Source organism: Cetorhinus maximus, chromosome 2 (genome assembly GCF_964194155.1).
Source record: "Cetorhinus maximus chromosome 2, sCetMax3.hap1.1, whole genome shotgun sequence".
Lineage (NCBI taxonomy): Eukaryota > Metazoa > Chordata > Chondrichthyes > Lamniformes > Cetorhinidae > Cetorhinus > Cetorhinus maximus.
This window is the reverse complement of record NC_135880.1, coordinates 32457668-32483797: the sequence shown is the minus strand read 5'-3', so window position 1 is coordinate 32483797 and position 26130 is coordinate 32457668. Positions and strand designations below refer to the sequence as shown.

The window sequence follows — 26130 nt, the reverse complement described above, 5'->3', positions numbered from 1 at the left end:
TTTTTTACATTCATCGCTCAGGCAGCAGCTGTGGAGACAAAGAAACAGAGTTAATGTTTTAGGTCAACGACCTGAGTATTTCCATCATTTTCTCTTTATTTCAGATTTTCAGCATCTGCAGTATTTTATTTTTGCAGACGTTGCTGCAAATTTACTGTAGCCATTAATTTCCACTTCACAGCGACACTGAAGTTGTGTAAATACAAATACAAATGTTGTCACGAATCTGGCCTTGTAACTTGTTTGCAGTCTTAGAATATGAAAATATAATTGGGAACTTTTTTTTTCTCCCCAGTTGAAAAGGCTGGTTTACACTTGATGGGCCTAATTAATATTAGAGAAATAAACGCCCTATTTCCTTGAAATCTGCCGGTTATAATTTCAGCATCTATCATCGAAGAAAATAGTTTCCTAACTACCAGTCTTGTTCCATGATAAGTCATTGTTCAAGATTCAAGTTTCACAGCAACATTTATAACTACTGCTTTCTTGAGTCTAGGTGTATGCAGTGACTTGCCCATCAGAGTGAGGCTGTGTAAAATCTTCTGGAGGGTAACAACTATTTAAATCATCATTCTTTACAAAATCAATGCTGACATATTCTTTTAGTTTACCTGACCAGTTTTTCTAAACTTTTTCCATTCAAATCTAGTGAATCTTCATCTTTAGCACAAAAAGAAGCTTCTCAATAATTTGTATATAATTGTCCCTGCCATTTTGCCACACTTATCCAATTCCAATATCTCACCCAACCCACCCATGTCAACCTCTCGCTCTCATGCCATCCCCATTCCATTTCTTCCATCTCTCCCATGCCATCTCTGTTCCGCTCTTGCCATACCCATCAATCCCTTCCCATCCCATTCCTTCGGGAAACACTCTCTCTCAAACTAGGGTGACTTTGTTGTTGAGCGTCCCTAGCTTCCACTGTTTCTCTTCTCCACCAACTCTTTCACCCCACCCTGTTGCCACCACCACCATCAACCATTGAAGCCACATGTGCTCCAGTCCTCTGCGCACCCCACCTGCCTCTGGGCGCCAGGCCCTTCCTACCAAATCAACACACCTACAGCCACATAACTTAAACTGACCAAGCAAACAGTCTGGGCACATTAAAAGCTACAGTATTCCTATTATAGATTGAGTTGTCAGTGCTACGACTTTGACTTCTGGGTCAGAAGGTTGTAGGTTCAAGTCCCACTTCAAAAATACCATTATGAAGTTAAAACTGAGGCTGCATCTGTGTTTTCAGATGGAGATAAATGATTCCATGGTATTATTCAAAGTAGAGCAGGGTCGTTCTCCCAATATCGTGACAACTATTTACCCCACTGCTGACTCCACTAAGACTGGTCTTATTGCTGTTTTTGGGACCTTGCTATGTGCAAATTGGCTGTCAATTTCCTTAGGTTACCACAGGAGCTTCTTTTTATTCTTTCACAGGATGTGGGCATTGCTGGTTAGGCCAACATTTATTGCCCATCAATAATTGCCCTTGAGTTTAATTGTCTGTGAAGGGCTTTGGGGAATCCTGATGTCATAAACGTTGTTGCTGAAATGCTTGCTTTCTCTGCTTAAGTTATGCATCTTAATTTAATTTAAATATTTCATGTTTTAAGTGTTTAAGGTTTCAAACCAAAGGATGTGCTGACATCATTTCACGGAGCAAAGGATTTATGGTTATGCTATTCCTAACATGTGGAGCGGGCCTTGTGGTGGAATGTGACAGTTGGCTGCTCTGTGGTCTAGATGGAGGGACTGGTCCACCATGAGGATCTGACCTAGGGGCAGAGAACAAACCGGCTTTCTACTGACCTTCCAGCAAAGGGGGCGGTAGCAGCTCTGAGGAAATTCTCAGCCCTGAATTTTTTGTTTCTTCAAAATAAAAAATGATCTCCAGGGTATGGGTGGTGTTAGCACAGTCGCACTCATTTGCCAATCCCAAGTTGCCCTAAGAAAGTGGTAGGGGGCTTTTGAGTAAGCGTTTTAAAACTGGCCTTGGTCCAGATTTGAGCGGGCTGAGAATACTATCTAGGCCAGGTCAAGCTTGCTTGTTTCAATTCCCTCAGGAAACATATTAGTTCTGTTGAAGGGTCGTGAGGACTCGAAACGTCGACTCTTTTCTTCTCCACCGATGCTGCCAGACCTGCTGAGTTTTTCCAGGTAATTCTGTTTTTATATTAGCACACCAGTTGGGCTTTTACAACAATCCCATGAGTTAATTGGTTTGTTTAACTGTTTAATTTAACTAGCCTTTGGGCGTTGCTAGTTCTGCAGAAAAGTGCAGTAGTTGCTGCCCTTGCCAGAGGGGCCGACAATTACTTTTTTTTTTCTTTTTATTAAGGCACTGAAGATGTTGTCAGCTTTAAGAAGCTTTCAGGAAAGCTCCCAGAAGTTTCTGTAGCTTTGTTGAGCAACAGCAATACAGCAGAGAAATAGTGAAATTTAAATAAGTTCAGGAAAAACAACAATTTTACCTTTTTTCAGAGCAAGGATCCAGGAGATGAAGCCTCCCTTGTAGAGCCCAAGGTATGTGGGTGCTTACCAAGAGGAGCAGTGTACAGGCACTCCACTCAGAATATGGGATCTCCCCTTGGAATCTGACCTTCAATGCACAAGTGGGTGATTCAGCCCAACTAGCACATGAATCTGATGTTGACTAGGATAATAAACACAGGTATAACATTTAGAAACAAAGCAGTCTAGTGTTTGACAGCAGCTGGATGCTCTTGGCAAATGTTAGCCAGACAGACTGCGTCGCAATATATCTATAATAAACATATTTGCTAGTATTCCATGCATGTTACAGTGAAAAATGAAAGCATCTCCTTGGCTAGTGATCTCTGCAATGAATGTTAAATACTTTATATGGCAACAGGATAGAAAATGAGGGTAAAGGGGATTTAAATAAAACTGTGAAGTAGATATTGGCTAATCTGGGGACTGGTGCAGCCAGTACTTGTACACAGTGCATTTCTGTAATATCTAATCTGTACAATATACATTATAATCTTTATTTGGTACATACCAGCATTCCTTACATAGATAATAGCATTGCATCAAGTGCTGGTGGTGATAAGGATAGCGAGGTGACTCTCAAGTGGAGAAGTGCCTACAGCCCTCATGATTTCCACGTTTATACCAAGGAGTATGGTGTAGATGGACGGATTAGCGAACTGTATGAATTTGTTTCGGCACTGTTGAAGTAGCATGGATAGCACTACATACTGAAGAGGGGTGTGATGTGTTTGGTTCATTAAATCTGAACATAATGAAGAGTCATATCATCCATGTGGCATTGCCCACAGAGAATCCGGAGGCATTGGTCAGAGAGTAGAGCAATTAAGGGTCCAGGGATAGAGGGCTAGGAACCCACTATCTTGGTACTTCATACCAGTTGAAAATAGCTATGAGCAGCTTTTCTAAAGATACAGCGGATATGTGCCTGATGCAAAATGTTTCTATATGTGTTAAAGGGGCACAATTTTCATGAACTTTTTGTCCTTTGTGTTTGAATACACATTGTCACAGCCTGAATTATAAGAGTTGTGCTGTACGGGCTTGTTCACCAGCTCTCAGGAAGAGGTTGAGAGGCTTGCACAGTAGTATCTATGTAAATAGTTAAGTGTCACCAATATGTACAAAGTATAGCCCAGATCCAGACTGAGCTAACTCCATAATGACATTTACACAGGTCTTTGCATACTCTAACACTGATTGATTCAGTCCTTTGTCATGTCCCTTTACATCACACTGGCGGTATTGTTCTCCAGTCCCACATTAACCCTTGCTATGCTGAAAACCCTTAAACTACAAGTTGTCAGGGCCCATAGCCTTTGCGCTATCCAGTGCCTTCAGCCATTTCTTGATATGACGTGGAGTGAGTCGAATTGGCTGAAGTCTGGCATCTGTGATGCTGGGGACCTCCAGAGGAGGCCGAGTTGGGTCATCCACTTGCAACAATCTTCAGCCAGAAGTGCCAAATGCTTCAGCCTTCTCTTTTGCACAGATGTATTGGGCTCCCTCATCATTTGAGGATGCGGATATTTGTGGAACCTCCTCCTCCAGTGAGTTGTTTAATTGTCCAGCATTGTTCACGACTGGATGTGGCAGGACTGCAGAGCTTGGATCTGATCTGTTGGATCACTTAGCTCTGTCCATCACTTGCTATTTATGCTGTTTGACACACAAGTAATCCTGTGTTGTGGCTTCACCTCATATTTAGGAATGCCTGGTATTGCTCCTGGCATGCCCTCCTGCACTCTTCATTGAACCAGGGTTGATCCCCTGGTTTGGTGGTAATGGTAGAGTCGGGGAATATGCTGGGCCATGAGGTTACAGATTGTGTTCGCGTATAATTCTGCTGCTGCTGATGGCCTATAGCACCTCATGGATAACCAGTCTTGAGTTGCTCAATCCATTTGAAATCTACCCCATTTAGCACGGTGGTAGTGCCACACAACACGATGAAGGATATCTCCAATGTGAAGATGGGACTTCGTCTCCACAAGGACTGTGCGGTGGTCACTCCTGTCGATACTGTCATAGACAGATGAATCTGTAGCAGGCAGGTTAGTGAGGATGAGGTCAAGTATATTTTTAATAATATAACCGCTGAAGAGTCATACGGACTCAAAATGTTAACTCTGTTTTTCACTCCACAGATGCTGCCAGACCTGCTGAGTTTTTTAACCCAGCATTTTTTGTTTTTATTTCAGATTTCCAGCATTCAAAGTACTTTGCTTTTATCAAATATGTTTTTCCCTTTTGTTGGTTCCCTCACCACCTGCTGCAGACCCAGTCTAGCAGCTATGTCCTTTAGGACTTGGCCAGCTCAGTCTGTGGTGGTACTACCGTGCCACTCTTGGTGATGGACATTGAAGCCCCCCCCACCCAGAATACATTCTGTGCCCTTGCCACCCTGAGTGCTTCCTCCAAATGGTGTTCTACATGGAGGAGTACTGATTCATCAGCTGAGGGGGGAACATTATGTGGTAATCAGCAGGTAGTTTCCTTGTCCCTGTTCGACCTAATGCCATGAGACTTATGGGGTCCAGAGTCAATGTTGAGGACTCCCAGGGCAATCCGCTGCCGACTATATACCACTGTGCCGCCACCTCTGCTGGGCCTGTCCTGCCGGTGGGACAGAACATACCCAGGGATGGTGATGGTGGCGTCTGGGACATTATCTGTCAGGTATGATTCCGTGAGATGACTATGTCAGGCTTTTTGCCTGACTAGTCTGTGAGACAGCTCCAATTTTGGCACTAGCCCTCTAGTAAGGAGGACTTTGCAGGAGCAACAGTGCTGAGTTTGCCGTTGGTCGATGCCGATTGGCCTGTTCCTTTTAGACTTTTTAGTGGTTTGACATGACTGAGTGGGTTGCTAGGCCATTTCAGAGGGCATTTAAGAATAAACCACCTTGCTGTGGGTCTGGAGTCACGTGTTGGCCAGACCAGGTAAGGATGTCAAATTTTCTTCCTTGAAGGGCATTAGTGAACCAATCTGCCAATCGACAATGGTGTCATGGCCATCATTAGAATTTTAATTCCATATTTTTTTTATTGAATTCAAATTTCACCACCTGCTGAGGTGGGATTCCGACCAGGGCCCCCAGAGCATTACCCTGGGTCTCTGGATTACAAGTCTGGTGACGATGCCACTGCGCCATCGCCTTCTCTTAAGATGCTTAACGGGAAGCTGAGAGTAAACTGGGTGCAATACTTTTCAGTTACACTGGAGCTGTAAGACAAAAAGGCAGAAGTTCAGGGTCAGGCAAAGCAAATTTGCAACAGATGTCAAGCAGTATTTCTTTACATAGAATGTGATGAACAACTGGGCTGAGGTTAGAAAAGATGTTTGTTCGTAGCTGGGACACAACAGTCATTTAAGAAATATCTAGATATATGGGATTGGTATTCTAGAAGGATGAGGTCAAAGGGCCTACTTTATCTTGTGATGACGCCCTGTCAAAACATATTTTTTGAGAAGTTGCACAAGTATTCGTGTTGTGGGGCAAATCACCCTGGATGTCATGTTGCTGAGGGTGTTAACACTTGTGCAATGAACATCAATTGGAAGTACATCGAGAAGGCAGAGCATGACGTTCATCAGCATGTACTGCTGATTTGACATCAGTGGGACCATTTTGGAGCTTGATGCTCGAGCTAATACCCTCTCTTAACCTCGCGTAGCAGAAACGACCCCACACCAGTGGTATTTACAGGGCTCATCAACTACTTGCATATTGGTTGATTTCTTCTGGTTGGTGCTACAAGGCTACAAATCTTTGGTTCTTTCTATGGTTGTTTCAACAGCAGTCTACAGGGAATGGTGCGGCAGGGGCTGGAGGAGTTTTTGCTGACTTGTAGGTTTCTCCACAAACCAGTTGCCCCCAGACGTAGTGAATTAGTAGGCATTTCCCTTCGATTGTGGCAAGACGTGAAGAATGAACAGAGGCCATGCAGAGCAAGAGAGGGTGGAGGAGGAGTGAGAAAAGGACTCTCTTCGGAAGGCCAATCTGCCCTGGGTGTTGAGGGAGCAATCTTCCTAAGTGAACCTTAGCGAAGAACAATGGGGTGGATTCTTGGCCCCCGCTGAGGCAGGGTGGGGTTGAAAGTCAGTCCCACCAATTGGTGTGCCAGTTCACTGGCTCCATTCCACCTCCCAGCCTTTTTGTGGAGGTGGGATAAGGAGCATTAGGGATGCGTGCCCATTTGAGAGCCAAATTGAGGCATTTTCCAGGCAGCCTCTGGTTTCCTGTGCAGGCTTGGGCCAGTTTATGTGCCTGGAGGCAGGCAACCAGTGGCAGGTCGGGAGGCACCAGCACTCCCAGGAAGCTTAGAGCCCCTCCCTGCCTACTTGGGCACAGGAGTAACCACAGGTTACCCTGTAGAGGACAACCACCGCCCTCCCCTCCTCCTGCCAGAATTGTGGTGACCTAGCTGCTGAATCTATTTTTTAAAGATATTTTAAAAAGTGAGAGGGCGTCTCCATTTTGAAGTCCCCTTTCTCTTGCTTGCCTTCCATTACAGCCTGCTGTTCCTCTGGAAGGCCTTTGATTGGCCCTGTCTCCATGCCAACACAGAGGCCACCCCTGTGACAATCCCCAGTGAGCGATTTGTTTTGCTCCAGAGGCTGGGCTTGCGAGCCTCTGTTTCCTATTCCTTGAGGGAAAACCCTATCCAACGTGTCGGAGTTCTGTACTTTAAAAATCGTCCTCGCTGAAATCTGCAACCTCTGAGCAAGTCAAGAACTACATTGTCAAGTGACTGCGTTGATGAACTTTTATGCGCCTGGATCTTTCCTGTCCGGAGCTTGTGATATTTGCAGCCTCTTGCAGTTTGCATAATGGAGATGAATGAGTCTGGGTTACTCTCAAGAGACAAGCAGGCAGGAGTGAGCATGTGACTTCACAAGCATTGCAACCATCCTCATGGTGCAGGCTGCTATTGACTGCCTGCACATTGCTTTGAGGCTGCCAAATGTCAACTCTGTCCTACACCGAAACGGAAAAGGATTTCACTTCTTCAGTGTTCAGCAGGTAGTGAATCGTACAGTCTCAATACCCTAGCAGCAGTCACAATGCCTTTGCTCTGTGGCAGTTCGCTGTGCCTTCTGTACTTGAACCACCGCAGCAAAAGCTGGTCAGTGAGGGCTATCTGCTGACCACATGGCCGATGATCCCAGGCTGCAACTCGTGCACAAGTGCCCGGCAAACATGCAATGGAAGCCATGCTGCCACACGAAACATGATCAAGCAGAACCGCTGGCAATGCTGAAGCAATGGTCTGGCTGCTCAGACTGCTTTGGAAGAACCCTGTGCTACACAGCAGAGTGAGTGTCAAGACTCATTGTGGTCTTCTATATGCTGTACAACCTCGTCATCATGAGGGGGCAACCTTTGAGCAGCTGAGGGAGGAGGAGCAGAAATGGGCGAGGCAGCCAGGACAGTCCTGTTCTGCCTGTGAAGAACTCATTTGAATGTAATACCAGCTACAGAGAGTCCAATTTCCTATCTACACCTACCCCACACCACCCCCCCCTATCACTGCGATCATCACAGCATTCACTTGGTCACAATGAAAAAAAACAAAAACCGCCACAAAATAAATATTCCAAACCACATTTACAAATAAAATCGTCCATATTGCATGCACAAGTCAACTCTTCACCCTTGTCTATTCCCTTTGTGCAGTGTTCCCATGTGCCGTTGCCTGTCCGTGTGCTCCTATGCAGTGCTACCCCAGTGGCTGCAGCATGGCTGGTAGAAGGCTGCTGACTTTCACTGGGGGAGACTGCAGATGGGCTTGTGCAACTTTGGGTCTAGAAGACCTGCCTTTGGACTGACTCCCATCTCAACATGGTTGGCAACAGCCTGGGCTAGCTGGCTGACAGGCAACACTATGACACTCCCCAAAGCTGGTGCGTCAGCAGTCCGAGTAATCTGTTGGAGGACAGATTGCTGGGCAGCTGTCTCACTCTCCAAGCTCCTTTTGCACACTCTGATCCACAGCCATTATGGAAGTAGCCTGAGCTTCCACTGCAGCGCTGAGACATTTTGGGTGGAAGCTGGTTGTGCTGCAATGGAATCTGAGTCACTGGCTATCAGCTGCTACATCATGGTTGGGTCCGCAAGTGTGCACATGGAGTAGGCAACCACTTCCATGTGGAAAAGATTGGCTCCAAGCTCTGTGCAAAGTACGGTGTCATAAAAACTTAAGAAATAGAAGTGGGGTAGACCATTCAGCCCCTTTAATCCTGCTCTGCCATTGGATAAGAACATGGCTGACTATTAGGCCTTAGCTCCGCCTTCATTTCCTTCCTGCATCCACCCCCCACCCCCACCCCCACCCACCCCCAAAACCCTTGACTTCCTTGTAGATCCTTTAGGGGAGAGAATTCCAAAGATTAATGACTCCCTGAGAGAAGAAATACCTCCTTATTTCTGTCTTAAATGGGAGACCCCTTATTTTGAAACTGTCCCCTCTACTCGAGATTCCTCCAATGTTGGATCATCGAGGATTTCATTCTTCTCAGCGTCTTTTTTCTCCTCTTATCCTCAGCCCCAGCGGACTATCTGACTTTTTTCCACTCTGGGGTTGTGGGTCCTGAGGTGAATAAAGAGTCCAATGTTGGATCTGCACACTCTGCCACAGGCGGGGCAGGTAGTGTTTGATGAGACGTGTGGGTGGGATGCTCAGATTTTGGTACGCTCCTTCTGCTGTTTGTGCTTGGCCTCCACCTGGGCCTGTCGGAGACGTTCGAAATGGTTGGCACCTTCGCGGATGCTGCTTCTCCTCCAGTTTGGGTGGTCTCGAACAAGAGATTCCCACACATTAGTAGGGATGTTGCATTTTTTTCAGGGAGGCTCAGCATCTACCTTGTCAAGCCCCTTCAGAATCTTATGTTTCAGTAAGATCACCTCTCATTCTTCTAAACTCCAAAGAGTATAGGCCCAGTCTGCTCAACCTTTCCTCATAAGACACCCTCTTAATCCCAGGGATCAACCAAATTGGTGTTGGCCTCCTCCATACTCGCTGTCACTGGCCACAGGCTTTCTCATTGCACAAAATAATTTTGTTGCCGATGCCCATCAGCCGCCTTCCATACACTGCCCCATTGAAGTGCTCATCTGAGGTCTCTGCAGCGTAACCAATGTGTGTGACCTTGTCCTCTGGTGAGCAGGCACCTGCACTATCCTTTCCGCCTAACCTGGCTGCAGCCCATTCATGCCCAGTGTCTCATCACGTGCAGACCCCACCTCTAATCTATCTTTTATGCTTTGTGCAGTGCCCGTATCTAAGCTGGTGGCTGCGAGCCTGAAATCACGTGTCAGTGCTGTGTCCCCAACATCACTGTGTTCTCCACTGCCTGGCCAGGCTGCACTCCTAGCTATCTGAAAGGGATAAAGGACAAGGTTGTGGTGAAGGGTGCGGTGGGGAGGTGGGAAGTAAGAAGTGCCTGCTTGTACCATCTGCAGCTTGTGAATCGGAAGAGTGTGTGGGATGAGAGGCAAATGGGATGTGAAGAGGGATCATTGTGAGGACACATGAGAATAAAAGGGACAGTTGCAACATGAATATGAAATTAGCTGAGTGAAAGGAAACAGAGTATGAATGTTGTTTTTCGGACTGGAGCAGCGTTGGGACCCCTGCTCTTGTTGATTATATACTAATGATCTAGACTTTGGAGTACGGGGCACAATTTCAAAATTTGCAAATGATGCAAGACTTGAAAATATTGTGAACTCTGAAGAGATAAAGTTAAATTTCAAAAGGACATAGACTTGTCGGTTGATTGGGTGGACAGGTAACAGGTGAAATTTAATACAGAGAAGTGTGAAATGATTCATTTTGATAACACGGAAAGGCAATATAAAATAAAGGGTACAACTCTAAAGGGGGTGCAGGATCAGAGGGACCTGTGGAGATGGGCACAAACAATTGAAGGTGGCAGGACAGGTTGACAGAGCAGTTAATGAAGCATACGCCATCCTGGCCTTTAAAAATGGGCACATGGAGTACAAGAGAAAGGGGGTTGAGATGAGCCTGGTTTGGCCTAAATTGGAGTATTACATCCCTATCTCGGCACCAAACTTTCGGAAAGATATGAAGGCATTAGAGGATGTAAAAAAAGATTGGTTTGAGAATGGTTCCAGGGATGAAGAATTTCAATTACGTTGACGATTTTGATGATTTCAGTCAGTCCCTCCCCTCCATGGTCTCAGCAATGGGTGCCCCAATAATGGCCAACTCGGTCTCTCCCATGGAGATTTGGTCATGTAGCTGTGCTTGTCCACCTCGGGTTAGGTCCTGCTGTCTCCAGTTATGCACCACCTTGTCCTGCAAGAGAGGAGTGTGTCAGGGAGTGTTGTGTAATCTGTTTGGCTGATGTGGTTGTCATGGATGAATAGCTGAAATTGTGTGAGCTGTGCGATGTGGGTGTGAGGTTTGCAACAATTGTGTGAGGGTGATATGAAGTGTATGAACTGCAGGTATGATTCCTGATGAATAGAGATTGTTGGTAGATGAGGGATATGGAGGCTAGTGGTGCAGTTGAAAGAAAGAGACTTTTATCTGGGTAGCACATTCCATAACCACAGGACATCCTAGAGTGTACAGCCAATTAAGTACTTGGGAAGTGTAGTCACTGTTGTGATGTAGGAAATACGGCAGCCAGTTTGTGCAGAGCAAGATCCCACAAACACCTGAATGGCCTCCAGTGGATAGCAGCCATCTATCCTACTTTTCACTTCCTTCACCAAGACCACCTCTGCAGTACTCTGAAACCTTGGAGCCTGCTCTCTCCCATGTTGTCATTCTTCTGCTTCTCTGGTTAGTTCTTGTACATTTTCCAGTCACAGTGCACCTCTACTTTAACTAGGGTTGGCAGATCTGGCTGGACATAGCCCAGGAGACGTTGGCGGAAGTGATGGAAAGCCGACGGTGTGGTGCAAGCGGGTTCTAAGTCGTGGTGAATGAACAGAGGTTTGTGAGAACAAATCTGGTCACGTCTCCTCTTACTGCTGTCAATGCACAATAATTGGGGCGGTGGGGGGTGGAAGAGATACTGGAAACGTCATCAAGAAAATCGCGGCCACAACTGAGCTGCTTCACACCCTCTGCCACAGCTGCATCCAGCCACTACTCTAGCCCTTTACCTCCGCTACTGGTACTTCAGGTATTCCGCTTGACAAGTCACGTCACTGTCACCAATCCCTCACCCAAATCCTGGATGCACTGTCCTCTGGGAGTTGTTATCTGCTCTCGGCCCGTTTCCCCGCTCTCGGCCCGCTTCCCCGCCCTCGGCCCGCTTCCCCGCTCTCCGCTGTTCGTGGATAGAGACTACATTTCCCAGCCAGTGCTGTGGGACGGCTCCTTCCTGGTTTGAGGGGTGATGATGCTTGTGGACTAAACTGACCCATACTGATCCAACTCACTCACTGGCGTCAATGAAACATTGTTTTAAAATCTCTTGGAAGGATTTCTTTGGCCACTGGGAGGTTAGTGCCGATTCCAGGAGACTCCTGGCCATTCTGCGAGGGTTGGCAACCCTACGTTTAAGAGGTGCAGGCTAGTTTTAAGTTGTGCTGGGAAGTTATGATTTTGGGCCCTAAGCCTATGCTGTTGATGGGAGCCCAACTGCACACAACAAGACTAACTCAAATGAACAGGCAGCACAAAGTTGCCATGCCACCTGCATATGCCAAGGGCAAGGACAAGGGCAACAGATGCATAGGACCACCACCTAGTGCATATTCCTCTTCAAGTTACACACCATTCTAACTTGGCATTATGTTGCTGTTCTTTCATTGTTGCTGGGTCAAAATCCTGGAACTCCCTCCCTATCTAACAACACTTCGGCAAACAGACTGTAGTCGTTCAAGACAGCAGCCCACTACCTTCTCAAGGGCGATTGAGGATGGGCATTAACTTCTGGCCCAGCGAGCAACAGCCACATCCCATGAAAGAATAAAAAGTGCACAGAACAGAGCGATGGTAAATCAAGTAGTGCGATCTCCTGGCCTGTTGCCTGAGACTATCCAATTCACTCTCCCATTTTATCACTTTCATGTAACATCACAGTAAAAATTACATATGGATCCTCTATCTCTTCTCTCCCCAGACTAAAAATAAACAGTCTGCAAAGTATTCTTTTTCTGAAAACATTATGCCATGAGACATCTGCATCTGCCAAATTGAGTGATGTTTCATAACTCAATAACACATTTGAAAGATACAACACAAAAGTTACATCTGATAGCAAAAATTTCTAGAGAAAATCAAGGACATTACCTTTTTTCATTTGTTCATGGGACGTGGGTGTTGCTAGCTTGGCCTCACTGCTTCACTCTCTGAATTCTGTTCAAGAAAACATAAAATTTAAGAAAATATAACTAAGTACCCTGTATAACTATATGTAAGCAGGACTTAGCATTTGAGAGGTGGTCACTAAAACCTTCCAACAAAATAGAAATTAATATAAATCATTGAACGCAATCAAAATGTCATGGCAAAAACGATAAATGTATGAAATACCATTAAGAATTAAGAAAATATAATTTTTGTTATATTTCATTTCTTTCTGGAAACAGTTCTGCAGCCTAACACGATTGAGTAGAAAATTTGAAAAGGAAACAGTTCGTGATGACAAATAAATGAGAGCTGTGATGTCTTGTTTTGCTTAAATAATGGGATCAAGAACAGAGAACTGGCAAACTTTTGATGGTTTTGAATTAATAGAATGCTGTTTGTTGTCTGCACGGTGCATTTTAAATATGAGCAATACCCGCTACTTCAGGCCCTCAGCGGCACCTGTAACGCTATTATTTTTGGATGACATGTAGAAGATAATTTTGAGATGCAGAGCCAAGTTGGAAGCTTCTGAGGTGAAATGGAACCTGTGTTTATCTTAAGATGTGATGAAGGTAGCATTTTGTGATGTTCTCCCCGCCCGCTCAGTTTACAGTCTCTGTTGTATTTGTGCATGTCCTTTACAGAGAGGATCAGTCCTGTTTCACCCTGGAGTGACCCACCCGGATGAAGCTTATGTGATCTGAACAAATAATAGCACTTTTTGGCTGAATACCTGAATCACATGAAGTCCTCTATTTTTTTTCTAATATAACCAGTCCTCTGAGCAGGGATGGTCGAACATGACCTTTCAGGAAAAGCTTGTCTGTGAGCGCTCTTGTATTTTTAGCTCATTGCGTTGCTGGTAATCTCTTGGTGCTGTTGCATGATCCTGACACTTGCAGCTAATACGTCTTGGCTTATTTACCTTGTTGAAGGTAGTGGGGCAAGCATGGAAGATTGCTAAGTGTATTGTGCAAGAACAATCCTTAGAGCATGTGGAGCCCATGCCAATCACTGGATAATCAAGAACTTATTTTGAAGTTGTCTGTTGGCACCTTAGTACAGACTTAACAATGTATAATTCAGTTACTGATCATGTTTCTCTGGAGGTGAGCACACATTACTGGAGTTTAATTCAACACTTAACGAGAACTTTTAAAGTCCTCCTTGAACTGCGTATGCCCGATCCACTGGCCCTGGATACAAGCTTCCTGTAAATCTTTAAAGAAGATTTCAAGGGGATTAATCTCCCCAATGAAGAGGGTAAAAGCTGGTGGCTGGATGCAAGGAGCACTGGGGCTAGAATTAGCTGTAACCCACTGGCTGGTGAAAGCTTCATTGTTCAGTAGGGCGAGTGGGGTTGTCAATTTATGACTCAAGCATTTAGGGTGAATGGTGCATATTACAGATGTCTCTCTGTTGTTTTCTCTGGGCAAGCTATAACCCGTTTACTGAAATTCCGTTTAAAAAATGTGGAAATATTTTGAGTTTTTGAGTTTTCATCTACCCTGAAAGTCCCAGCTGTGGAACTGTTCTGCAATATGGACATGCATAAGTCATTTTATCATTGGACCTGTCTACAACAAATATGTTAGGGCTCTTAAAATGCTGAATTGCCAAATCTAGAAGAAAAAGAAATGGCAAGGGGAAAAATGGTAAATAAAAGTGTTGTTTAGCTACAACCTAGAGGCAAGAAGTGAAGCCAAGTACACATGCATGTGTTTATATTGTATACGGCCCACAGGTAGGAAATCAATCTTGCGCTTGCATTTGGAATGGTGACTTTTCCAAACATGTGCTCACTTCATTTTTGTAGTTGTTTATCAAGTACTGAAATGAGAGTAAAACGTCCTTGTGAGCTAGGTGGAAAGGGATGGGTGGAGGAAGAGCAGCTGGAGGGAGAGGGTATCTGTGTGAACTGCAGTTTGATTTGAATGAGTATTGCGACTCTGGGAGGGGCAATTAACAGGCTGAGAGCGGCTCTGAACTGAGTCGAGATTTAAAAGTGAGGCCTTTTGTGAGCAGTTCATATGGATTTCCATGTTTGGTTGGCTTATTAATTTTGGACAAACTAGGATGTTGCATATCCTTTCTGAATTTTTAAGGCTGAAGCTGTTTCAATTATGAAATAAAGCCGTGTCTAAACTAGGCATAAAGAATGCAGTATTCTCCAAGAAGGTGCAACCTTCGTCCCCCCCCCCTCCCCCGATTATTTGAGAAATAAATCACAGCAGTGTGTGATACAGAGCAGCATTTAGGAGTGTGTGCAGTTCTAGAGTAACTGCATTGAACACTCAAAGGACGATTTCATCACAGTACTTTCATTCAGCACTCTTTGGCCCAGGTATTCCACATACCTGCTTCAACTCCAGCACAGGAACTTCACTGGGAATTGATGTGTGTAAATGGGGCTTCCACCGTACTTCTGATAAAGTTACACTGGGTTGAGCAGAAGAAGCTCCGATGAAATTCCTGGCTCTTTCAAATATTAAAAAGGTAAAAATGTTATGGTATTTCCCAACCCACATTTTGGTCTCTGTTATCTGTATTCAAAGCTTTAGCTTTAGATCAAAACTGAAATCGTAGTGTTTAGAGTCCACATAACCTGGCCTCATGTGTGTTTATTATAGGTTCAATGGAGGAGTTGGGCTCACACAAGTAACTACAGCTGTTCTTGCCCTTATGCTCAGTCTCACTGGAGGTGCGAGCTTCTGCTACATGGTTTCTGCACAGCTGGCTGCCACCCAAGTGTAAAATCGTTAGGATTCTCGGAGGCTGATGGCCAGGAATATACATTTTTTACCAGCTTTTTCTGACCTGGCTGTCTTGGTAAATCCTGGTAAGTTTACCTTCCAGCTGTGCAGAACAGCAGGCACCAGCATGGGTCTTGCACAATATGAAAGCAGCTCATATCAACTGGAGTTCATTCCATAATGTTATTATGCAGTGACATCCCTCCAGGAGGAGGGTCTGAGATGGAATGTAACAAGCGTTACCAAATTAAGGGGAATTGGTTTAAATAAAGAATGCCTTGCACCTATATGGCACCTTTCAGGTCACAAAGTGTTTTACAGACGATGAAATGCTTTTGAACTGTAGTCACTGTCATGTTTTTATAATGATATAAAGGCACCAATCACTCCAGGGATGCTGTAAACACATTGTAGGTTCATTTATTAAGATTAGACAGATGAGAACATATATACACCAAGACAGAATTTGACCGATTGTGGCATCAGGGAACCCTAGCAAAACTTGTATCAATGGGAATTGGGGATGAACGCTTTCCACTGGTTGGAGTAATACGTAGCACAAAGGATGATTGTTATGGTTTTTGGAGGTCAGTCATCTCAGCTCCAGGACATTACTGCAGGAGTTCCTCATGGTAGTGTCCTAGGTCCAACCATCTTCAACTGCTTCATCAATGACTTTCCTTGCATCATAAGGTCAGAAGTGGGGATGTTTGTTGATGATTGCACAATGTTCAGCACCATTCGCAATCCCTCAGATACTGAAGCAGTCCATGTCCAAATGCAGCAAGAGCTGGACGATATTCAGGCTGACCAGTGCCAAGTAACACCTGTGCCAGGCAATGACCATCTCCAACAAGAGAGAATCCAACCATTGCTCCTTGACATTCAATGGCTTCACCATTGCTGAAAACCCACAATCAACATCCTGGGGGTTATCATTGACCAGAAACTAAACTGGACTAGCCATCTAAATACTGTGGCAATAAGAACAGGTCAGAGGCTAGGAATTCTGTGGCGAGTAACTCAGCTCCTGTCCATCATCTACAAGGCACAAGTCAGGAGTGATGGAATGCTCTCCACTTGCAGCTCCAACAACACTGAAGAATTTCGACACCATCCAGGAAAAAGCAGCCCGCTTGATTGGCACCCCATGCGCAAACATTTACTCCCTCCACCACCGACACACAGTAGCAGCAGTGTGTACCATCTACTAGCACAACTGCAGGAATTCACCAAGGCTCCTTAGACAGCACTTTCCAAACCCACGGCCAGTACTACTTAGAAGGACAAGGGCAGCAGGCACATGGAAACACCACCGCCTGGAAGTTCCCCCTCCAAGCCACACACCATCCTGACTTGGAAATATATTGTCGTTCCTTCACTGCCGCTGGGTTGAAATCCACACCCAAGAATATATAAAAAAAACACACATGGATAGAAAGCTTGAAGACATCAGCAGCAGAGCTGTGTGTTCTGTGCTCTACTCAGAGGCCAAAGTGAAACTGAGACTGGATAACATGGCACACTTCTCTTCTAGTGATGTTATGCTGCTATCCCTTAAAGGCATAATACAACAGCCCCCAGTGTAATGTTGGAAAGATGACAGTTAATTTGCATACAGCAAACACTCTCAAAGAGCAATGTGATGATGACCAGTTAATCTATTTTAGTGATATTGATTGAAGGATAAATACTGGCCAGGATATTAGGGAGAACTCCCCTACAAGCAGACAGGGTCTCAATTTAACTTCTTATCTGATAGGTGTCTCATCTCTGACAGTGCAACACTGGCGAGGTAGGGTGTTGCCTGCCAGCTGGAGAGCTGATGAAAGACCCACGCTGCCTCCTCCAGGGAAAGCCCACCGTTTACGAGCCAATCAGGCAGCCTAGGTCATTATAAAGGATAAAACCATAAGATGTAGGAGCAGAGGTAGCATTCGGCCCATTGAGTCTGCTCTGCCATTCAATGAGATCATGGCTGATCTGATAATCCTCAACTCCACTTTCCTGCCTTTTCCCCAAACCCTTGATTCCCTTTCTGATTAAAATGTCTATCTTGGCCTTGAATACACTTAATGACCCAGCCTCTACAGCCCTCTGCGGTAAAGTATTCCACAGATTCACTACCCTGGCAAGCGTTTCACAGGATCAGGACCCCAGGGGTTGGAAGTCCCACCCACTAAGAATTGCTAGCCAATTAGAAACCAGTAACTTTTTTTCTTTTGCTCTGCAGCGCCACTGGGGAGGCAGTGGTAGCTGCGGGAAATACACCCAACAGAAGCCTGGTATGTTGGAGCGACTGAGGCCAGAGGTAAGTGACAGCCTGAGGGTTTTGTTGGGGTGGTGAGGGGTTTCTAGAGGGATTGGCAGCAAGGGCAAGGGACTGGATGGCACTTACCCCCTTTTCGATACTGGATGCCTCAGTCAGGCACTGAGTCTTTGAACAAGGGTTCCCCCCACCCCGCCCCGAGACCACAAAGCAATCCACCTCGGGTCTGCATGTCATGGTCACCACATGGTGACAGGCCCGCCCGTCGCTTGATTAACACCAGCAGTGGCGAGAAGAAGCCCTCAATTGGGAATTAATTGTCCTCTTGAGAGCCTTAATTGGCATTCACATGCCTTCCTGCCATGGACTTAATTGGGGTGGAGGCCTGGAAGGTGGCGGGGTCCCCACTCTCACCACCATTCTGTCCAATCAAATACCCACTCTGCCTCCAATCTTTCCATGGGGCGAGCATAAAACACCGCCATGGACAACTTCGGTAAGATCAGGCCCCTGGAATGAAGATTGAACCCATGACCTCCTGACTCGGACAAGAGTGCCACAGCTAAACTTGGCAGCGTCACCACAAAATTGGTAGTTTAACAGACTTAAGAGATCAGATGCAAATTGAAATCCAGTCTTTTTTTTAAAATTCATTCATGGGATGTGGGCGACACTGGCTAGGCCAGCATTTATTGCCCATCCCTAATTGCCCTTGGGGTGGTGGTGAGCTGTTTCTTGACCCGCTGCAGTCCATGTGGTGTAGGTACACCCACAGTGCTGTTAGAGAGGGAGTTCCAGGATTTTGACCCAACAACAGTGAAGGAGCAGCAACATATTTCCAAGTCAGGATGAGCAGTAGCCTGGAGGGGAACTTCCAGGTTGTGTTGTTCCCATGTTTCTGCTGCCCTTGTTCGCCTAGATGGTAACGGGTGTAGGTTTAGAGAATGCTGTCTAAGGCATCTTAATGAGTTCCTGCAGTGCATCTCATACACGATACACACTGCTGCTACTGTGCATCAGCGGTGGAGGGAGTGAATGTTTGTCGATGGGGTGCCAATCAAGCAGGCTGCTTTGTCCTGGACAGTGTCAAGCTTCGTGTGTGTTGTTGAAGCTGCACTCATCCAGGCAAGTGGAGAGCATTCCATCACACTCCTGACTTGTCCCTTGTAGATGATGGACAGGCTTTGGGGAGTCAGGAGGTGAGTTACTCGCCACAGGACTCCTAGCCTCTGACCTACTCTTGTAGACACAGTATTTACATGGCTAGTCCAGTTCAGTTGCTGGTCAATGGTAACCCCAGGATATTGATAGTGGGGGACTCAGTGATGGTAATGCCATTGAACATCAAGGGGCAATGGTTAGATTCTCTTGTTGGAGATGGTCATTGTTTGGCACTTGTGTGGCATGAATGTTACTTGGCACTTGTCAAACCAAGTCTGGATATTGTCCAGGTCTCGCTGCATTTGGACATAGACTACTTCGGTATCTGAGGAGTTGTGAATGGGGCTGAACATTGTACAATCATAAGCAAACATCACCCCCTTCTGACCTCATGATGGAAGAAAGGTCATCGATGAAGCATCTGAAGATGCTTGGGCCGAGGACACTATCCTGAGGAACTCCTGCAGTGATGTCCTGGATGTGATGTGTCATGCTATAAATGCAACAATATCCCCAACTTACTTCAAATGGCAGAGTCTACACTTGACATGGTCAGAAGTGACATTGAAAATAGGCTTTCCTGCAATAGCCAGATTTAATCTGAAGAGGAATTACTTGAGAATTTAAATAATCGAGCATCTGTGTGATGAGTTTATTCTATGTACCAGCTGATCTTCCTGTGACATTGCTCATTAAATATTTTAAAAGCATATTTACTATTTGTTTTGTATTTTATCATATATTTATTTCCTGCCATTTCATAGCTTGCCCTTCTATGCTTCATGCATCACTATTAAATCTACAGTAACTTGAAACAAAATGTTAAATTCCCTTTTCTACCCCACTCCCCATCTCCATTCATACTCTATTCATGATCTGGTGACACTTTTATGAGGAATTTCTTTTTAGTCATTCTGTTAAATCACTTTGTTCTTATGTACAGCACTTCCTTCTTACCATAGACCAATGACAGATGGTCATTGGGGTAGAGGTTTTGTGCCCCTCAAATGTGCCTTTGTCCTTTTGAATTTTACCTTGCAATCTGTCACATCCAACCTGGATCAGAAGCATGCTGGGTACAATATTGGCTTGGGCGGCTTTTACTTGTCCAGGGCCACCTGCCTGAATTATGCATTAGGCTCCTTAAAGTTGGGTTGCTGCTCAGGTTGTGGGACTCCCTATGTGAAACTTAAATGCAAATTAGAGGAGCTTGCAACAAGATTATTTAATTCTCCAAAACGCACCTAAGTATTCAAGCTTGTATGGTGAATTTAGCATATTTGCCAGCCGATCATCTTCCTGTAGATTGCCCACAGAATTTTAACATTATATTTACTATTTGTTTTGTATTTTCCAATTATATATAGTTATTTTCTGCTATTCAACAGAAGTGTGAATTGTGGAACTGTACCACGTTTTAACTGGCCTAACCAGTGGCCCTTAAAGGGATTTCTGGGGGCTGCTCAGAAAATGGTTGAATACATTTTGCATTTTTATTATTGTGGTTCCAGGCGAAGCAGACATCCTGCTTCTGGGGCTGCAGAAAAAAAATTTAAGGCCAATAGCAGCACATTCAAGGCTCCTTCTAGGATTGCCATCTAAACTGTCTGCTTCAGTGGCTCTCCTGAGTGACATTTTACGTAATGTACAACTCAATTATCCTTTTGTCTGAAAATGTCTACCTGATACCCTTCCTCTCCTAACTTCCTAATATTTAGGTTTTATCTCTGATCAGCTTTTGTCAACTCCTTGTATCTTGACAACCCCAAGTCATGTGAAGTTTTCAAGAAAACCAGTCCAACTTCTTTAACCTTTCCTCATAATTCTGTGCATCAGGAGTTTAAGTTATCTTTGTTTCTTTCCTCTGCATTCTCTCGAGCAATAATATTCTTCCGTAGATTTGGTGACTACAACTGTGCACAATCTCAGACGGGTTCTGCCCAACACCTTGTACAGCAACAATCTAGCCTCCATGGATTTATGCACCATTCCTCTGCTAATAAAACTCAATATTTGCCTTATTTTACTTTAAATACTTTACGCGCTGATGATTTCACATGAATCCTGCCTTTCCTGACTTATATGCTGGACCATTGCTTTATTGCACACAGAAGGTTCAGGTAGGAATGTGCGAGGGAGTCTAGGGTCAACTGTGTGGCCCAGCTAAGATTAACCATGTTTTATTGTGTATTTAGTTTCTGTGTTAGTATATTTACTGTTGATTTATTTTTAGTGTCACTCTTGGGCCAACAGTAGCATTCTTGACTGAGTCATAAGATCATGGCCTAGAAATATCAATGTCCTGTGGTGGGGGGGGGGGTTACCATTGACCAGAAACTGAACTGGACTAGCCATATAAATACTGTGGCTACAAGAGCAGGTGAGAAGCTAGGAATCCTGCAGTGAGTAACTCAACTCCTGACTCCCAAAGCCTGTCCGCCATCTACAAGGTGCAAGTGAGGAGTGTGATGGAATACTCTCCACTTGCCTGGATGAGTGCAGCTCCCACAACACTCAAAGCTTGCCCATCCAGGGCAAAGCAGCCCGGTTGATTGGCTCCACATCCACAAACATGCATTGGCGGTGGATGGGGTGAAAGTGGCAGCAGTGTGTACCATCTACGAGATGCACTGCAGAAACTCACTAAGGCTCCTTAGGCAGCACCTTCCAGACCCATGACCACTACCATCTGGAAGGACAACGGCAGCCAATAGATGGGAACACCTGGAAGCTCCCCTCTGAGTCACTCACCACCCTGACTTGGAAATATATCGCCCCTCCTCCACTGTTGCTGGTCAAAATCTTGGAACTGCCTTCGTAATTGCACTGTGGGTGAACCTACACTACATGGACTGCAGCAGTTCACAAAGGTAGCTCATCACCACCTTCTCAAGGGCAATTAGGGAGGGGCAGTAAATTCTGGCCTAGGCAGCAACACCCACATTCCATGTAAATAATTTTTTAAAAATCAGACCACACCAGAATGGCAATATACAATCACATCATTGCTAATATGAGACTTGGACAAATTGCAAATGAGTGTATTGCTATGGTCTTGCCCCTCTGGTCATAGAGGTCATGCAGTTAGGAGGTCCTATTGAAGTAAGCTTAGTTTAGCGAGAAGCTGCAGTACATCCTTTAGATAATATATGCTGTACCAGTCTGTGGGGATGGAGGAAATGGATACTGATTTCAGTGGCTGGCGCATCAAGTGGGCTACTCTGTTCTGTTGCATTGAGATTCTTGAGTGTCCATCCAGGCTGGTGATGCATATTTAATCACACTCCTTGTACCCAGCTTCTACTGTGCTCTTGTAGCCATCGTGTTGATATTGCTAGTCCTGTTAAGCTCCTTGTTAACCCCCAAGACATTTGATGGTGCGTGAACTGACTCCATGTTGGTGTGCCATTAAATGTCAAGGGAAGATGGCTGAGCTTTCACATACTCGAGATAGTGCCATGTAATGACCATCTGGTTTGAGTGTTATCTGTCACTCATTGGCCTGAATGAACCTAATTATTAACTCAATGCTGATGTTGGCTGCTTGTTCTCAGAAAAATTATGTACGGTCCTGAACACTGTTGAATCATCCATTTGAGGGTCTTCCCACTGACCCACATTGGCCTCAGTTTTGCTAGACCGCATGCTTAACATAGTCTGTTGAATCCTGCCTTGATGTTGAGGGCAGGTGCTCTCACTTTCCTATAGATATTTCAGCTCTCTTATCTGAACCTGAATAGATCATTGGCAAAAGGTCATTGGTGAGCTGAGGGTAATGGTAAGGCTGTGGGGACAGTGATTTGTCAGGTTATATTTGTCCTCCTTCTATGACTGGGACATTTTCCATATTGTCAGGCAAATGTCCTAGCTGCAGTGCAGTAGCTTGGCTAAGGGACTCACACTCGTTCTGTGTAGGTTTTTACAGGATTTAATGCACAATCTAACTAATTGGAAAAGGGCACTTAGCCAAGTTATCACAGTCTCAAAGCTGGAAAGACCATAAGACCATGAGACATAGGAGCAGAAATTAGGCCATTCGGCCCATCGAGTCTGCTCCGCCATTCAATCATGGCTGATAAGTTTCTCAACCCCATTCTCCCGCCTTCTCCCCGTAACCTTTGATCCCCTTACCAATCAAGAACCTATCTATCTCGGTCTTAAATACACTCAACGACCTGGTCTCCACAGCCTCCTGTGGCAATGAATTCCATAAATTCACCACTCTGGCTAAAGAAGTTTCTCCTCATCTCTGTTCTAAAAGGTCTTCCCTTTACTTGAGGCTGTGCCCTCGGGTCCTAGTCTCTCCTACTAATGGAAACATCTTCCCCACGTCCACTCTATCCAGGCCTCTCAGTATTCTGTAAGTTTCAATCAGATCCCCCCTCATCCTTCTAAACTCCATCGAGTATAGACCCAGAGTCCTCAAACGTTCCTCATATGTTAAGCCTTTCATTCCTGGGATCGTTCTTGTGAACCTCTTCTGGACCCTCTCCAGGGCCAGAAAGTGAACTCAGTGAGTTTTAAGAAGGATTCTATACTTTTTAATAGCGTTGAGTTCAATGCATTCCTGATCAGTGTCCCATATTCTATCTTCTGTAAACTTAAGGTCACCCAAAACTCTGTTGCCTGTGCCTTAACTAGCAGAGAGTCCCCATCCCCATCCCTGTGTTCACTGACCTACATCGGTTCCCGGTCAAGCAAAGTTTTGACTTTAAAATTCTCTTCCTTATTTTCAAAACCTGTTGAGGCCTTTTTCCCTCCCTACCTCTGTAATCTCTTTCAACCCAATAACCCTCTGAGATACCTGCGTGTCTCTAACTTTGGCCTCTTGTGCATTCCCAATTATAACTGCTTTATCATTGATGGCCGGGCCTTCAGTTGCTGAGGCCCCAAGCTCTGGAATTCCCCCCCCTACACCTCTTCTCCTTTTTACCTTGCATTCCTCCTTGAAGCCATTCCTTAAAACTGACCTCTTTGGCCAAGCTTTTGGTCACCTGACCTAATATCTGATTTGTCTCTGTGTCATACTTCGTTTTATAATCACTCCTGTGATGCACCTTGGGTTGTTCTATTTATTAAAGGCACTATAGAAATATAAGTTGGTGGTGGTGAAACAGTGGTTGGTTAAATAGAAGACGTTGCATGAGTTCTGGGCATAATTTGAACAATGATAGGAACAGACTGCATGCCGCATCATGAGCAAAGGCACAAGTATTACGTGTGTGTGTGTGTGTGTGTGTGTGTGTGTAGAAAGTGAGACTTTGGGGAGGCAGGACCAGTGGAAGTGGAAAATTTTAAATTTCTTTTTGTACTAAAGGGTCAAGTATTAATGGATAAAGTTACTTGAGGCATCTCAGTAGCTTTCATAATTAGTATTGAGGATTGTTTCAGCATTGACTGTGAGCTAAGAAACTTTATTTTAAAAAAAATACGGTAATTGCTAGCTCAGGAGGCTGGAATTTCACTAGAGCTGCAAGCAGGCTGAAGGTTAATATAGTAGCCTAAATGCATTAAAAATAAATGATACTGTAAAAAATCGAAGGAAAGCTATAGTAATTTAATGGCTCTTTTTTTTAAAGTTCTTGCATTCATTAAGTAAACTTGCATCAGTAGATCTCTATTGATATCCATTGGATTATTCAGAGGTTTGCTGTCAGTCATTTTGAGCCTTAGGCATCATTGTTCTAAATTGTCCGACGGAGATATTGAATTGTGGCATGACCTTCTGTTAAGACAGGACATTTTTTTAAAGAATCTTAATGTTAATGTTGCTTTAATCAAAATAGAAAGTCCTGGACACATGGGAGATTTGAAAATTGACTAGACAGATTTGTCTTTTGAAAGGTCTTTTGTTAGAACTCTGTTCTGTGTAGTTTCAGCACTTTGAGAAATTATTTTAGAATTCCAATATTTACAACTGCTCTCTATCTTTTGCTTGTTGCTATTGTTTCTTTTGACAGTGCTTTAAAATAAATTTCTATATTATATATTACGCACTCTACAGATTTATAAAATTTAACATTTAATGTTTGGGCATGTTATTGAATTTATTCTGGGAAAAACATGAATTTTGTTTCTACGTATCTAATGTAGAGCAATATTATCTTCCATTCATTACTATTTTATTGATAAGCTCCTATTAAAGTGCTTAAATATGAAATGCTATTTACTGCATGCCAGTGCTGAACTCTGTTTGCAAATATGTGCTTCCATCTCTAACCTTGCAGCATGAGAAAAGAGCGCTGCTGTAAATTCATTACCTTCAATTAGGCTCAAATGTTTCTCAGCTTGTAGCTGACTGGAATGCAGGCTCATGTGAGGGGGATTGTTTTATGGTAACGCACTGGTACTGCAAATGTGGAGCACACATGCACGGTTGGTTAAACCTGTACATCGATTTCATTCCTGTGGAATGTCTTTTGCTCCCTCAGTGATTCACTGGTTCTGCTTTCTTCCATTATACCCGTGTGCTGAATAGAATTCACTTATAGTCAACGCAGTAGTCAGGTAAACAAGCTGAAATATACTTTCGTACTGTACTAAACCTTAGAAACATACTGTTAATACAGATATTTAATTAAAAGCATGGTTTGTTCAGACTGTCATTAATTCCACAATGTAAAAGGGGAATCATTTGACAGCAAGCTAGGAGAGTTTTACTGGTTTGTTTTACTCCCATTGACATATTATTGTATCTATAACAATGATGATGTGTGTGTAACTCTATTATTTGACTTATTATATTCATATATACTTTATCCCTACCTAAAGTGCTTTTCTTTTAATAGTATTATATAAGCTCCCATTTGCAATTTTTCCTCTGTTCCCTCATCAACTACATAGCTTGTTATTAATTTGTGACTGATCAACTAAAGATTTATTATAAATGCAAATTGGAGTGAAACAGAGCCTGCAGCGAGTACAAATGTTTTCATTGTATTTTCTGTTCACAAATGAATGAGGATAAGCCAAATAGAGATTTGTTTCCTGACAATGAAATGATAAGGAAATATAAATTCAAATGCACAGATGTGTAGGCATTAAGAAATACAAGCTTTCCAACTTTGTACCAAAATATGAAGAGCATTCT

At 44.2% G+C, this 26130-nt stretch overlaps 1 protein-coding gene across 33 annotated transcripts in view; it reads left to right on the top strand.

Moving 5' to 3' along the window:
* The window catches only part of LOC144693046 (sorbin and SH3 domain-containing protein 2-like), a 486079-nt gene that overhangs the window by 214581 nt on the left and 245368 nt on the right, over nt 1-26130 (top strand). For 3 of the 33 annotated variants that reach the window (XM_078562424.1, XM_078562361.1, XM_078562599.1), the window contains exon 3: nt 17844-17921. The exons of the other annotated variants lie outside the window; for them this stretch is intronic. The gene's annotated coding sequence lies outside the window, so the exon portion shown is untranslated. The remainder of the gene's footprint in view (nt 1-17843; nt 17922-26130) is intronic. 33 annotated transcript variants of the gene reach the window in all.